At 40.8% G+C, this 12,088-nt stretch overlaps 1 protein-coding gene across 2 annotated transcripts in view; it reads right to left on the bottom strand.

Annotated features, from left to right (window-relative positions):
• The window catches only part of LOC102228928 (protein kinase C beta type-like), a 98,752-nt gene that overhangs the window by 47,688 nt on the left and 38,976 nt on the right, over positions 1 to 12,088 (bottom strand). The gene's annotated exons all lie outside the window — the stretch shown is intronic.

Below are 12,088 nucleotides of genomic sequence, written 5' to 3' on the forward strand. Positions count from 1 at the left end.
AAATTGTGACATTTTTACTCAAAAGGAATGAACAATGTCCAAGCTAGCTTTACTGTTGTGCCTTTACTGAAAGGAAAGAAATAACTATCTTAGTGAACTTATCTGGTTCAATCCTACATTTGACATCCACCATCCTGGATGTGGACAATATGGTCATATTGCTGTAGAAAAATCAAACTCCCTAAAGCAATCCATGTGTTTTTCAAAAATATATGGACATATGGATGTTTAAAATCAATTTTAATAATACCTTGGACATTTTACGTGACAAGAGCAAACAAAAAAAATAAAATAAAGAAAACTAGATAAAAATAAAATCAAAAATAAAATCATTGAAAGAATAAATTTGGACACCTTCACATTTATTCCAATTAGAAATGGCTAAAATCACACAGGGCTGTCACATCCGCATTTTGAAGGAGGCCAAATGTGGATATTTAAATTGATATGCTCCTGATTGTTACAGTGGAACTGAACTTCACACTGGCAACCTAAATCCTTCAGAAAAAAGACTGTAGTTTAGCAACGTTTCATAGCAGTGCTCCATGGGATTTAAAGAGGTTGCAAAAGAGCTTGAAGTCTGTCAATCCTGTTAATGAAGAACACCAAAGAAAACAGAAAATAACAGACAACATGCCCAAATTTGACTAAATTCACTCTGAAAGCAGAACACCAGATGCTAACAGTAGTCTATAAAAACTCAGAAATGATCTACAAGAATCTGTTGCTACTGTTAATGTGATACCTCTGGACTAGTTTCATAGAATGTCCAAGCAGAAAACTTGCTTTCTAAGAAAAACGTGAAGGCCAACTTAAAGTTTCCCAGAGAAAAGACAGAGAAAGACCCGTTCTTTTCTGGAATAATGTTCTTTGGATAAAAGAGTAACACTAAAGTATTTGGACACCAGAAGAGAAGACATGTTTGGCATCAACCAAATAGAGCCTTCCATACCAAGTATAAAGCATGGCAGTGGGGGTGTGGTGGTTTGGGGATCATATTCTCAGAACTGGTTGAGGACTAGGAAGTGGAAATTCCTGGCCTCTAATTTATTGAGGGGCTATTTGTCAAAATTAGTGAATTAGTGCATATATTAGGGCAGAGCCTTCAATCGCTGAAGTCCCAGTCACAGGGCCAGTGGCATGGGCGGGCATTCCCCGCCCAGAGAGTCAGCAGGGCCTCTCCTGGACTGGAAGTTGTTTTTTTTCCAACCTCAGAGTGGCCAAATTTCTATTATTTCTATATCTAAGTTTGATTTAGTAGAAGCTCCCGTACTGTGTCCTCTGCCCCTTCCACTTTTTTCATCTGTTACAACCGCTTAATCCATTGTTAACATATTATAACATGTTTTTCCGAGCCGCCTTTAAACACAACATGAGCGCCGCTTTGGCACTTCATAATGTGCGGCAGTGAGGGAGACCTGCTGCTATGTGGAGACAGGTGTGTGTTAGAATCATGGCAAAAAACTTTGCACAATTTTTTCCACAAGCTAACCGATTGTGTTGAGTAATGTTGTTGGATGCAGATAATGTTAGCTACATGATGACTAGCTAATGCCAATACCTGACCTTAAGCTTGTTAACAAGAATAGGCTGCTAATATTATTATCGATGCTCAAAAGTAGATTACACTGGTTACTTTTACTTGAGCTACTTTTTGGGGAAAAAGACACTTATACGACTAGTTTTACTGCACTGTGCTTTTTTACTTTTACTGGAATAATACTGTATTATTGCTGCCTTTACTTGAGTATATTGATTTTGCATTTAAATAAATAAACTTCACCGTTTGGAAACATTAGATTCTTAGATTTCTGCAACATATCAGTTGATGTTTATGCAAATTTGAGCGTAATTTCTCAACATTTTATACATGTCTTAATATTTATTGTGTATTAACCTGGTTATTTTAAGTAAAAGATTGCATAAAGGTTTGTTTATGTATTCATATTCAAATAAAAGCTTGTTTACTTTCCCCTCCAAAAATAAGTCAATGCCTCCCCAGCTAAACTCCCCTGGAGCCGCGGCTGCTCGTGTGATTCTCTATAGCAAATGTACAATAAAAAAAAGCATTTTCATTCTTAGTATGCTGTGACTAAGTGATTTTCAGTCATTTTTGTGAGATTTTCCATCTTCAATCAGTGTATTTACTGTTTTGAACATCAAAGCCAGCTAACTTTAAATAGCCAACTAAGCATTAGAAACACATATATAAGTTTCTTCCATTCTGGGTCAGATGTAGATTAACTAAAGCCCAACAAACAAAGTTGAGACTATAACCAATCGAGAATCAACAGAGTGGATCAGTGACAGCCCGTCGTCTCTAGAGCTGCATCAGCGCGGTTCGCCTCACATAACAAGTGAAATCCAACAGAACAACATTGCACCCTGCTGATTTAAACCACTTCCACCTTACAGTGACTTGGAACCGCAGAAAATGGCATTAAGACATGACTGCTTCACTTTTTTCAGTCGAGCACCATTAAAATACTGCCATCTTGAAACAAAGACCAGTTCCTAAAAATACTCAGGGTTACCTTGCTCAGCTTTATTCTTAATTATTCACCTTCTCATTAAGGTTTAACGAGGTACCGTGGCAACCGCAGACACTTTCCACACAATTCATGGAGTTAACCAACAGAGGGTTTGTGTTTATGTTTGTGCTTATTAGTGTAGGTGAGCAAAAGGGTCACATTAGCTGAATTCAACTCAGACTGATTCCACATTCTAGGAACCAACTAGGGGTGAATTTGACTAACAGGCTGGCTGGACTGTACTTACAGGAAAATGCAAATTATCGTTAAGGTTGGACAGAATAGCAACTAAAAGAAGGGGCAAAAGACAGAAAAAGAAAAAAACATGAAGTTAGGCCAAGAAAAGGAAAAGATGAATGCCTGAGACTGATAACAGAGACCGTCAGTGATCACTATCAGTTATCTAAATCAACACATTTTTTAAATATTCTTAATATTTGGAAACAGTAACAAGGATATAAAAAAATCTCTTTGGGTTGATGGGTCTAATTCATATCATGGCAAACCCCAGCTGATGCAATGAGTAGCTTTTCATTTCTTAAACTGTGTGAAAAGAAACATGCTGGACTCATGGAAAGGATGTTAGTCTGTTTGCTCAAGAATGTTGATACAGTAATACACGCAAAAAGAGCCCAAACCAAGTATTGTCTGCATATACTGTGCATGAAAATAAGCTTCAATGGGCTAACATTTATGAATTAAAAACTTTTTTATTGCCCTTATTTAATCAAAAAAAAAATAAGTCCAATACACAAATCTGCCCAGATTTTTGGAGATTGGTGAGCGACCGATAAAGTACATGTGAAGCCCCATCTTATCCACTGATCTTATCTACCTCTGGAAAGGTCTGAAAATTGGCCACTGTCCTCTTTTGCTGTGCTGTGACAGAGGTTTGACTGACAGAGCGACCCACTAGGTCACGTCTGCATGGCCCTAGTTAGTAACTGTCTACCCACTGTTTTTAAAGATTAGTGATCCATCAGAAAATTGCAATCGGTGTATTATTATGTTCTGTTCCAAGATTCTGAAAAACGGAATTTTGGGTTGTCATCAATATTTAGTGTATAAAGCAAGATTAGCAGGAATAAATGTTTGACATACTGTATATCACTCCATAATGAAACCAAATAAGTTCTTCTTTATTGAACATACTCCAATTTATTTTTTGAGTTTGTTTGTTCCTGTGTTTGCACATTTTACTACCATCTCTGCAGTGCTATGCCATCTGCCTGCTTGGGGACTATGACTAAAACCTGGGTTAGGTGCATTTTCCAATCGCAATCCAAAAAACCTGAACTTGGAAAAAGTCCAGGGGCCTCGTGCATAAAAGAGTTTTCACACTCGGAAAAATTTACATGCGCACCTTTCCTTTAGAAATCCTAATTTGCGGGAAATAGAGCAGCTGCTGGTTCGCCCTGTCGCCGCCCATAAATACATCTTAATGTAAATTAGTATATATACCCGGACGTCTGCCACCATGTGAAGCAGTAACCATGGCAACGTCCGTGCTTGTAGCAGAATAAGTATTTACAATAATAATAACTACATATTTTATTTAAACGGTGCTTTCAGGACACGTAAGGTCACCTCACAAAAATAAAAATAATACATTTTAAATTAAAAAAACATAACTGAATGGAGTAAGATTTCAGTGTATTTAGGTGAGTTTTGGTGGTTTGTAGTTTGTTATTGTCCACAGAAAAAGTTTGCGTGGCTGCAGCACATTTTCACGCCATGGAAAAAGTGTGCATATATTTACGCAAACTTTGACGCAAAGGTCATTTTTATACATGCTGACTTTGTGAGTAAAATATGGCACCGCATATATTTTGTGCGTACGCACGCTTTAGACATGAGGCCCCTGGACTTTCAGCTCAGAGGATCACTGCACTTGCTGAACTCTGATGAATTGTGGATTTAAAACACATTTGGGAGAGTGTAAGCATTACATTATGCTCTTTATCTGATGTGTAACATTAAAAAGGAGGGTTAAGAAATGCAGAATTTCCAATGAGGGTCCTCAAAGTGCTTCCACTGTGTGTGGGGGGGCGGGCGGGGGCGTGCATGTGTTTGTGTGTAAAGGGATGTGGGCACAGCTGGGTTTGAGGCAACATGAAGGGGTGGAGACTCACTCGTGTGTCTGCATCATATCAGAAAGAATTGGAGCAGCACAAAACAGTGGAAACTGTTCCATTTTAAAACCTTTTGGTTAGAAATCTGCTGTCACACACACACACACGCCCCCCTGCACTTGTACATGAACACACATGCACATAACTGAAATAAATGTTAATTGAAAGACAGGCCTAGTAGAGGGTCTTTGCTCTGTTTCTTAGCAACCAGGCTGAGCCCTACAGTAATCTGACTGATGGCACTGACAGCCAATCAGAGCAAAACTCCCAAAATAAAGATGAACGTTGAGCCTCTAGGATAACAGCAGGCCAACAGTTTCACATCAACAGGATGACAGCCAGGAAATTCCTCCATCTTGGATGAGAGCCAGGATACATGACACAGTGTTCAGGCCTTGACATGCCTGAACACATTAAAATGAAACCCTGTTCAACTCTTCTTTGGAATTACAAGACAATACAACAGAAAGATGGAAAGTTCTGGTGTGAAATCAGAAATCACAATTTGATTCAGAGATTTCCAAACAACTTCCACCTTTTTCTTAATGGTGAACAACCAAAGAAAACATCACAATCACCCTGTCTGGAACAGCAATAGCACTACACTGGCTTTATATTGCTCTGTCCTGGTGAATTTCGCAGCATATAATATTTGTTAAAAATCTGTCCTGGCATTTTTAACGAACATTTGTTAAATGAATGTTCGATGGAAGGACAGATTCCATCTGTCTCTATGGGATAAGGGTCTTCTTACACCCTTATCCCATTGAGGTCTTGAGGGCTGTCAACAGGTGAGGGGTGGGGTCACCCTGGACAGGTCTCCAGTCCATCGCAGAGCAACATAGAGAAAGACCAGACAAACCACCATGCACACGCACACACACACACACATCCCTAAGGAGATTTTATACAGACCAATCAACAGTCATGTTTTTGGCCTGTGAGAGGAAGCCAGAGTACCTGGAGGAACCCACCATGCACAGAGAGAAAATGAAAACTCCATGCAGAAAAACCCCAGGCTGGGAATCAAACCCTGAACTTTCTTGCTGCAAGGCAGCGCTGCACCACTGTGCAGCTCCTGAGTTAAAAATACATTGCTATTATTTTCTGTTGACTATCCAAAACTGCGGATGTGGTCAGCAGCCCAGGGACCGGAGCCCAGTGGTACTTTTTGAACCACTGGGCTCAAAAAGCCACTTTATATAGAAGTGTTAAAATTTCTAATAAACTACCTGCTGAACTCCAGTAATCTCTTTCATAGGGGTGGGCGATATTGTCAAAGATGATATCATGATGTATTTTTTAAATATCTTAATAACAATTGCAGATGATTTTTGACATTTTCTGCTTTTTTAATGTTAGATTTGGCCAAACAAATATATAACATCAAACAAAGGTGTTTTTTTTAAGTTTCCTTTGTGAACAGTCAACAGAATAAAAATACATTAACATATAAATATACACAAAATCACACAATATGCTTAATGTGTCAAGGGAATATAAATAGATAAGTATAAATGTAAACTAATTTTGGACAAGGAAAAAAAACAGTCTGAAATCCACTAAGTGTAAATAAAAATACTGAAATACACATGTGAAATAAACTGCTTTGGTTCAACTTAACATTTTATATTTTGCAATGAGATAATACCTTTATAATGAGTTTTAACCTATTAAACCACATCTCTCCTACCAATGTACCTAATGATTTGTGAATAGCAGTAGAGGTGAACAATGGTGCTTACATAGCAAACAACAGACCTCAAATGTGATACATCATTTCAAAATGGATACAAATGACAATGAGAATCCTATCTCTAACACTTCCAAAACTGAGAAAAATTGAGTTTACAAAAAAAGAAAAGAAAAAAACTTTTGTTCATCTGTGACAGCTATAACCAGACACTTTGAGCAAACTAGAGGATAAAAACATCCTTTAAGTTCAGCTCAATTTAAAAGGTTATGAGGACCTAAAAGATAAATATATTGTACTTTTTCCGAAGCTGCTGAGATGACGACTTGAGCAAAATTTGAAGTGCTAGAAAGCAACTTTATTGGTAGAACAAGTTTCGGCTTGTCGGCTTGTCATGAGGATCATTACGAAACACCAGATAGTTTGTGTTTAAATAAATAAAGCACCATATAGGGAAAGAAAATCAAATCAACCAATCACATTTAAATAAAAAACTGCAAGAGCAGCTTATCTGCAGGTTCAAAGTGAGTTTTTCCCTAATCGGCTGGTTCCAGCAGCAGAAATCTTTCAGAAACGTACAGAAATTATCTCTAGTGACTGCTTTCAAAAGTTGAACAAGAAATTCAGTTAAGAGTACCATGTCTTGGCCTCAACGCCAGTTTATTTTTTGAATGATGTATTTTTGGTAAATTATCTTATTTATTTTTAACTACTTATGTCAGTTTCACCTTATTTCAGTAACCATAATGGATTTTGTTTGTAATGTAATGGCAAAGTATGAACATTTACTTTCCCTGTTTTCATTGATGAACTCAGGAAGGCGGTTTTTGTAACCAGAAGTTCTGGTGATGTAAAACAGTCAGATAATGACAGATGATTGAAAATAATTGAGAACCAGAGAACCACTGGTATACTACTATGTTTAATTGAAATGATAACTGTGACGATCCCCTCCTATCCAGTAGGTGTCTCTAGTCCATTATTTGTTTTCTTTGTTCTTTTCAGGAAACGGGGGAATGGCCTGTTAATTGAACGCACCGGGTGGCTGATAAATACTGACGTCCTGTCAGTCACTGTCTGCTTGGTTGGCCTCCGGACCAGACCGGGACAAGCAGCATTGGTCCACATCTCTCTCGGACTGGCTGAGCAGTTCACCCGGCGCATATTTGGATAAAAATAAATTGTTGTGTCTGTGGATCCGCTCGTCTGTCTCCCATTTTTGTCATCGCCTATGAGTGGGGCGTGACAAATGGGGGCTCGTCAGTTTTGAATCCAGATCGCTGAACATTTTAAACTGGAGGTCAGTGATAAGCGGTCTAAAGACAGTATTCGAGCTATCATTAAAGCTAATCTAATTGACTCAGATGTGCTAGGACCAGTTAAGTTGCAGGCTACCGGGACATGGTTGGACACTGATGCTTCTGACACTAGCTTGACTTTTGAACAGAAGCGAGAGCTGCTTTTGTTGCAGGCTGCGATAGAACAGAAAAGATTGGATGTGAAAAAACTGGAGTTGGAAGGACGTAGATTGAATTCGACTACTGATGGCCACGCCCCCCTCGATGCTTCCGGTAGGGGAACTTCTAGCTCGTTTGATGTTGGCAATAATCTGCGTTTAGTTCCTCAGTTTTCTGAATGGGATCCAGATACATTTTTTTCCCTGTTTGAGCGTGTTGCTGATAGTAGAGGTTGGTCTGATCTGGACCGAACACTGCTTTTACAGTGTGTGTTCACAGGCAAGGCTCAAGAAGCATACTCTGCTCTCACAGTGGATGACAGTAAGGTTTATGCCACTGTGAAGAAGGCTGTTTTAACAGCTTATGAGTTGGTACCAGAGGCTTACAGACAGAGGTTTCGGACATGGCAGAAGGGTGGGAAACAATCCCATGTTGAGTTTGCCAGGGAGCTGGGAATCCATTTCAATAGGTGGTGTGCTTCCTTAAAAATTAGTACTTTTGTTGACCTCTGTCATTTGGTTGTCCTGGAACAGTTTAAAAACTCTGTTCCAAGTCATATTGCTGTATACATCAGTGAACATAATGTGAAGACAGCTGCTGAAGCTGCCAAGCTAGCAGATGAGTATGTTCTTGTACACAGGGGTGGCCGTGGTTATCAGCCTTGCAATGATTTTGGTTACAGGAGCAGCAGCCAATCTTTTGTGGGGAGTCATGCGAAGGAGGAAGGTGTTGGTCCTGATCTGAACAGTAAGTCAGAACGGGTTTCAGGTGGGCATGTTTATTTGGATCCAACTGACGTATGTCATTATTGCAAAGCCAGGGGCCATTGGAAGCGTGAATGCCCTAAACGGGGTGCTCAAGTGAAATCTGCTGCTTTTGCTGCCTCTGAAAAACGTGCTGGTTTTGTTTCCTCTAAGCAGGTGGAAGTAGGACGGAAGTACACCTTGGACCAGGGGGATTTTTCTCCTTTCGTTTCTGATGGCCATGTGTCCATAGTGGGGAGTGCTGCTACAGTGCCGGTAAAAATTTTGAGGGATACTGGGGCTTTTAATTCATATATTGTGAGCTCTGTATTACCCTTTTCTGAGGAAACCGACACTGGAGACCATGTTTTGATGCGGGGAATGGGGCTTTTGGTGGAACCAGTTCCACTGCATAAACTGACGTTGACTTGTGGATTGGTTCAGGGTGAGGTTATTATGGGAGTCCGCCCTGCACTTCCTCTAGACGGAGTGGATGTAATCTTGGGCAATGATCTTGCTGGTAGACGGGTGTGGACTGATTGTCCGCTACCTGCACCCATAGTAACTTCTTCCCCTGTTTTAGGGAAGTTGGATGAGAGTGCTCAGTGTTTCCCTGGGGTTTTTACGGCTTGTGCAGTGACACGAGCTATGTGCCGTGCTGAATCTGCATCACTCCCTGACCATGATGATGGGGGAGCAGAGGAAAGTGATTTTTTCTCTGTATATGTCCCTGTTTCTCTTTTGTCTGTTTCTCATAGTGACCTGATGGCGGAGCAGAGGGCAGATTCTTCTCTTCGTCATCTGTTTGATCAGGTTGTCACTGAGGAAGAGAGTGTGGCCAGTGGGTACGTGTTGAAGGATGGATTGCTGGTACGGAAATGGTTGATACATGGGGAAGATTTTGTTGGTGGTCCACTCTGGCAGACTGTTGTTCCCTCTAAATTTCGCAGTGAAGTGTTGCGGGCTTCCCATACTCAATCGGGACATTTGGGGGTTCACAAAACTTATAATTATATCCTGCGTTATTTTTTTTGGCCTCGGTTGAAAAAGGATGTGTCCGAGTATATCAAAACCTGCCATACATGTCAGATGACAGGAAAGCCAAACCAGAACATTAAGCCGGTTCCCTTGTATCCAATTCCGGTAATTATGCAACCCTTTGAACATCTCATTATTGATTGTGTTGGTCCTTTGCCTCGTTCTAAGGCTGGGAGTAATTATTTGTTGACCGTAATGTGTCAGACAACGAGATATCCAGCTGCATATCCACTCCGTACTATCACTGCTAGATCTGTGGTGAAGGCTCTGACCCAGTTTATTTCCATTTTTGGTATTCCGAAAGTTATCCAGTCTGATCAAGGTTCAAATTTTTCTTCTCATTTATTTGCTCAAGTTTTGAAACTGTTACAGGTGACACATAATCAGGCTTCTGCATACCATGCTCAAAGTCAGGGTGCTCTCGAGAGATTCCATCAGACCCTCAAGTCCTTGTTGCGTGGCTACTGTGTGGAGTTAAACCGGGATTGGGAGGATGGTTTGCCTTGGCTTCTGTTGGCTGCTCGTGAGGTGGTGCAGGAGAGCACTGGTTTTAGTCCAAACGAGCTTGTTTTTGGACATGCAGTGCGTGGGCCACTTAAACTGTTGCATGATGCTGTGAGACCTTCACAACCTCCGAGTAACTTAATTGACTATGTCAATGGTTTTAGGCGTCGTTTGTATGTGGGGGTGGAAATGGCTAGGGAGAAGTTAACCTCTTCTCAGGAGAAAATGAAACGCATCTATGACCGTAAGGTGGAACATCGGTGTTTTAGTCCTGGTGATCGGGTACTTGCATTATTACCAGTTGTCAGCTCCCCCTTTCAGGCTAAATTTACAGGCCCATTTACAGTTCTGCGCAAGCTGTCAGATCAAAACTATTTGCTGTCAACGCCAAGGCGGAGGAAGTCAACACAACTTTGCCATGTAAATTTATTAAAACCATATTACACTCGGGACTCACAGGTGTCTGCTAGTAAAGGTGTGGAGGCGCAGGTTGACAGGACTGTCTCTGTAGTTACTACAGTGGGTGGTTTAGGTTTCTTGTCTGCACTTGAAAATGATGAGGTTATTTCACCTCATGAGAGTTTGTTGACTGGCAGGCTAAACAATTCTGATGCATTGAGGAATCTGGATTCTTTATTTGCACACTTGTCTCAGGAGGGGGTCGCTGAGTTGACTGCTATGTTTAATGAATATCATTGTTTGTTTGGTGATGTGCCCAGTAGAACACACTTAATCCAACATGATATCGATGTAGGTGAGGCACGACCAATTCGGCAGCGTTTTTACAGAATATCTGAAGAGAAGCGGAAGGTCATGGATGGCGAGATTTGGTACATGCTTGATAATGGTATTGCTGAACCCTCTGCATCTAGCTGGGCTTCACCTTGTTTGTTGGTGGAGAAGGCTGACAAAAGTTTTAGATTTTGTACGGATTATCGGAAAGTGAACATGGTTACAAAATCTGATGCTTACCCTATGCCACGCATGGAAGACTGTGTTGATCAGGTGGGTTCAGCTCAGTTTGTCAGCAAATTTGATTTATTGAAGGGTTATTGGCAAGTTCCATTGTCTGAGAGAGCTAGAGAGATCTCTGCCTTTATTACTCCCTTTGGGTTGTTTTCCTACTCTGTAATGAGTTTCGGATTGCGAAATGCACCGGCAACGTTTCAGCGTCTCATGAATATGGTGGTTTCTGGGCTGGAGGGGTGTGCCGTATATTTGGATGATGTGGTGGTCTTTAGTGATACGTGGAAAGAACATCTGGCTCGCGTACGTAAGCTGTTCGAACGACTGGCTGAAGCACACCTGACCATTAACTTGTCCAAGTGTGAGTTTGCTAAAGCCACTGTTACCTATCTGGGTAAGGTGGTGGGGCAAGGGACAGTGCGTCCAGTGGAAGCCAAAGTAACTTCAATTTTGCAGTATTCTGTACCAACCACAAAAAAAGAACTCAAGCGGTTCCTGGGTCTTGTGGGGTACTACCGCAGTTTTTGTAAGAACTTTTCTACGGTGGTTTCTCCACTGACAGATTTGCTGAAGGATAAGGTGAAGTACACCTGGTCAGCTTCCTGTCAGAAAGCTTTTGATGATGTCAAATCTGTTCTCTGTTCTTCCCCTGTCCTTGCAGCTCCACGACTGGATCATCCTTTTGACCTGCATGTGGATGTAAGTGGTGTAGGTGCAGGTGCTGTCTTATTTCAGCAAGATGATGATGGGGTTGATCGACCTGTGAGTTTCTACTCTAAAAAATTCAACCATTTTCAGGTGAACTATTCTGTCATTGAAAAAGAGACATTGGCATTAATTTGGGCTTTACAGCATTTTGAGGTATACCTGGATTCTGGCAGTGTTCCTCTGGTGGTCTATACCGATCACAACCCCTTAACATTTTTGCATTCATTACAGTGTCCGAATCACAGATTGATGCGATGGATGTTGTTTTTGCAGCCATATTGCCTGGATATCCGCCATATTAGAGGCTCGGACAATA

This window comes from Xiphophorus maculatus, chromosome 5 (assembly GCF_002775205.1).
Source record: "Xiphophorus maculatus strain JP 163 A chromosome 5, X_maculatus-5.0-male, whole genome shotgun sequence".
Taxonomy (NCBI): Eukaryota; Metazoa; Chordata; class Actinopteri; order Cyprinodontiformes; family Poeciliidae; genus Xiphophorus; species Xiphophorus maculatus.